Source organism: Lasioglossum baleicum, chromosome 8, assembly GCF_051020765.1.
Source record: "Lasioglossum baleicum chromosome 8, iyLasBale1, whole genome shotgun sequence".
Lineage (NCBI taxonomy): Eukaryota > Metazoa > Arthropoda > Insecta > Hymenoptera > Halictidae > Lasioglossum > Lasioglossum baleicum.
This window is the reverse complement of record NC_134936.1, coordinates 736,746-741,937: the sequence shown is the minus strand read 5'-3', so window position 1 is coordinate 741,937 and position 5,192 is coordinate 736,746.

Genomic DNA, 5,192 nt, shown 5'->3' with positions numbered 1-5,192 from the left:
ATGTCTTGTTTTTCCATAATTTTCTTTAATTTTTAACTTCCCGATTTTATAGGGAAGTTATTGTAATGACCCCGAAAATCGAAAATCGATTTTTTAGCAGATCTTCACGTTTCATGGTCATTGCAGTCATTTTAGACTATTTTCAGCAAAATGTTCGTGTGTGTGTGTGCGCGCGTGCGTGCGTGCGTATGTCCGTTTGTATGTTATCAAATTTTTCGTTAACGTTTTCAGAAAAAGTAACAACGCGATCAGGATGATGAATGATGCAATCGATGTGCCCCGCTGTAACTTAGAGCTGATTAGAATTTGGTCCATTTTGGTCAAGTAGTTTTTTAGTTGTTTAGTTTTTTTTGAAAGAAGTTCATTCAACAATGCAATTTATACGAGAGAACGGAAAGTTTCCACCGAAGAAACAAACGTAATTACACAAAAAAATTTTTTTTGTACCTTACGATGATGTTTCAGCTTACAATAATCGAAAATTATCCCAATGCAAGAGTGAGTTAATCATCTCTACTCCCGAGAATACATTTTCAAATAATATCGATGAAAGTCCAAAAAAAATTTATATTACAATCTTTAAAAAAACAATCAGTTCAAAACGAATTATTAACTGAGATTAAATTGAAAATTAATATAAACTATATGATAATTATTAATAACATTGATGTTGAAAACGGATTGGTTAATGGAGCACACACATGCGGAATATTAAAATTTATTACTTTTCAAGAAAATACTAAAATTTCGTCTATATTGTGGTTAGATTTTCAATTGGCCAGAGTAGGAGTGAAAGTAAGAACTCGTTATCGTGATTATATGAAAAATGCAAATATTCATCAAAATTTAACACCAATACTAAAAATCTCGAATCATGTAAATATGTCGAGTGAGGAAAAATATCAAATCACACGTAGTCAATTTCCAGTGGTTCCTGCTGAAGCGATTACGATTCATAAAAGTCAGGGACAAACATACGAGAAAAGTATGTTTGAATTTTAAAACATCAGAAAAACGAACTTTACAAATGTTGTATGTAGTACTGAGCAGAGTTTCAAAATTGAGCAGTTTATATATTTTGGGACAATTTAAATTAACAGTATCGAAGAAATCCAAGATCAATACTGCAAACCCGGATAATGAGAAATTGTATCGTTTGTGAAAAACTAATTAAGACAATTTATTTTGTAACATTAGTACGCTATAACAAGGAACCAAGCGAGCAACGAGCCTACGATGTTCGTTTAATGCGACGCCATATAGCAAACATCTTGATAAGTAGAAAACTATTGAATTTCCCTGAAAACGTATAATCTTCTTAAAACGTATACTTAATAATGATAATAATATACTGCAACTAACGAATCGGGAAGTTCTTTGTGTGGCTCTTGGAGAGTCACACACGAAATAAAAAACATTAATAGCTGCAGGCCCTACAACCATGCGTACCACTAACTCTCTCGCAAGAGCAGTCCTACCCGCGAGCGATCGAGCAAAGACAACCCTACTCGCGAGCGAGCGAAGCGAGCGAGCAACAATAACCCTCTAGTTAATATTGCATTGTCACTCAGTTCTGAGCTATATTTAAAGTTTCAAGTCTCTAGCTCAGGCATGCACAGGTGGACGATTTGGGAGCAGGAGCAATCGACCCTGCTCCTGAGCAGGGGTCGGAGCAGTGACCTTGCTCAGACGTATGGAAGGGGAACCCACCAATTGTAAACGGAGCACGAGAGAAGACGAGAAGAAGAGCGTATGAGAGTGGGGGCGGCGTCTACGTTGTTGTAGTCTGACCACTCCGGCGCGCTCTGCACTTCCCCACGCCCCTCCCACTCGTCATCTCTCGTGCTTTGTTTACAAGTCACGCTTAGTGGGTTCCCCTTCCATACGTCCGATCTGCTCTGAGAGCATACGGGGAGCAACTTGGGAGCACGGGAGCTGCTCTGAGAGCAAAGAGCTGTGCATGCCTGCTCTAGCTCATCGGGAAGTGGTTTAAAATTCGATTACAAGATTTGACGCATACAACGACAACGACAACGGCAACTCGGCAAGCTAATATAAGCGTGGTAATAATAATAATAATAACCTGTATCTTTTGCCTTTTATTCGAAGTATATTGGAGCGCCACAATGTATCTGTAACTTCATCTGTCGAGCGCTCGATTTGAAGAGTTTATTCATCTGTCTCTCCGACGATTTTCTGGTTATCTTCGACTTTTATTTGAGAGTCGAATACAGCGCCACGATTTATCTTACGGTTGTATCTATCGTTAACTTAGTATAAGTTATCCGTCAGATTTTATGGGAAGAAATAGATTCGTAATCTTATGGATTATTCGAATCCAGATGTCGCGCGAGATTTATCTGTCATCTTTATTCGTTAGTTGATGCTCGATTTAGAAAGACGATTTATTTGACGCTTTTATTCGTGACGAGTAACTGGAAGAGATAAAAATCACATGTATCTTTATTCGTTATCTTTATTTGATTTCAAATAACTGAAATCATAATCCGACGTTGCCACGTTGTAATACATACGTAATGTAATACATAATAATGTAATTATTATTCCATATTCAGACACTCTTAGAAGGACGATAACAATTTGGTGAAATGAAACAAGTTGGTGAAACTTGTCACTGTCATTTCAGGTAAGTTTTTATTTTATATCTATTTTCAGTCATTGAAACATTACTGACAAAAGGAAAATTCAAAAATATTATTAGGTTAGAGAGAAAATTCCGCCAAGTTAATCTTGGGCAGCCAGTTCAAATGATAGAATGATCGCAAAAGACAATAATTGATTCGCTTGACTTGATATCGCATGAATACGTTAATGGAAGCGTTTCGTCCCGGACCTGCTAGTGGACTCGTCAGTAAGGCTGATCTAGCAGGTCCTGCCTTATACGCGCGCAGATGGTGGTATGAGGATTCGCGTTTGTGATTGAACGCACGCGAGGGATCTCGATTGATTTGATCCGGTTCGCGAGGGATTTCGACCGACGCGATCCCGGTTTGTCGGGTGTCCTGACCACTGGACAACGAACTACCGTGATGCTAACTTTGCACGTGTGATGAACGATTGACAAGACAACAGCTCGTGCGTTGTACTTGTCTACCCGAGGACTGGAGAATGTCACGGCGTTAGAGCGTAAAACTCAACTGAGCGACTTCGTCTTCCAGTCCTGGCGCGATGCTCGTTGGATTCTCGAATATGAAATAAGATGCACTGATTGGTTCCTGCAGAAAGTTGCATTTCCCAATCAGTACACACTTTGACTTCTAGGACCTCCTTCCCGTAGCTCTGAATGAGGCCCTGGGAAGGAGGAGTGGGGCGAGATCTTACTCGGTCGACGACGCGACGGTTCCAGGTAATTCGACACCCTGCATAACGGTCGCGGACGGTCCTTCGGAGGGACTAAATTTATGACACGTTGTAATTTCGAGGGTGTATAAAAACTGAACGTTAAACAGATGCCTGGACTGGTCGCCGAATGACCCTAGTTTATTTAATCCTTGAGGAGGATATTTAGGCACGTTCGCATCATAAATCCTAACCGAAGGAAACCTACGAATTCTATTCCTGTGCGACGGAACAAGTAATAATACTGATTTCATAAGAAACAATTGTATAGATATCTTTAGTAGTGCACATATTACAATAGGAGCCGTACAAAGTCTAAATAAAATCAATCTTGTCATTTTTAAAAGGGAACATGTACCAGTTACTTTTGAGACTCGGTAGGTTTAGCGTTAAAGAAAACATTTGTTTCAATTTATAAAAATACATGTTTAATAGTATTCAATTATATAATTTTCATTATTTGTAACAATATGTTGTCATTTCTCAGATAACCTGAAATTTTAACCCGAAATTTTTATTCAATTTAAATTTTAAATTAAAATTAAGTTTAAATATCCTATAAACGCCTTGTAAATGTCCTGTTGACGTTCTGAATATGTCCAGCCGTACATCCAAATAACGTCTGTATGTCCCCAGATACGTTAAACGATTGTTTAAACTAGGGATGGGCATTTTTGCCTCAATTGAGGCAAGACTGTCCACACCACAGCGCCCACTGCCTCCCACCAGCTCCACCGTTACCATGGAGAAAGAACGCGCTTCGCCCGTAGCGAGCAGTGCGCATGTCTGGCGAAGGCTTCGCGCATCGCCGCCTATGCGACGAAGGCGCGCGTTGCATGGAAGAGAGGTTGGTGGGAGAAGCAGGCGTTTGAGGGGCCCCACACGTGCCCATCCCTAGTTTAAACAGTTAAATTTTTATTATTTGATCAAATGTTTTGTAACGTGGCAGTTTTGCCGACGTCATCCGATACCGATTATCGGATGACCGGGTCACCCTCTGGCAGCAAAATAGGCGAGAGGCGCCGTGGCGGGCGCTCGCCCTGGGCGCGAACAAGACCAATGGGCGAGCACTTATATTTTTGAGCGTCGCGCCGATTGCGCGACGCGTGTCTGCAGGACCATAGTCACCAACAGGCCCCAAGGGATTACCCGAAGCACCTCTCCCGCCGAGAAATAGAAAAAGGGATCGGCGCCGGCGTAAACTCCCACACCGAGGAAGCGAGGGATCAACGTGGCCCAGGACAGACAACCTGGAGACGCCGACGAGTACAGGCGATGCCAAGCCAGGGATCTCAGCTATCTCGCCGTCGCCTCATCCGAAGAGAAACCGGATCGCTGCCAGATTGGCTCGCGTCGATCACCTCTGCGGGAAGCGGCGAATCAACACGCATCGCTGCCGGAGAACCACCGAATTGCCGGACGCCAGGGACCGTCGCGCAGGGCTAGGCCCCGTCCGAAAATCTGTCAGCGATAGGTCAAGGGGAGGACGCTCCGCTTCCGCGTTCCTGATTCATACCGTGAAAGATCACTTCTTCGTTGGCTCTGAATAAAGACAGTCGCGGAATTAACGAACTGAACAATTGCGTATTTCGAGTAACCTTTGTTGCGAATTGTGAACTAAGCTGCCGGAAATCGAGGGACGAGACTTCTCAACATCCATCGTTGCCCTGGGTAGGCTTCTGTCAGTTCTCAGTTTAATACAGTGATCTTTCTCGCGTTGGCTCGGTAAGCGTGTCGTGTCCGCGATCGCATCGCCGAAACACCGACGCGGCTTCCAAGCTGCCGGTATTTGCGAAGGATAATATTCAATTCGCGAACGGGGCGAACCCGTC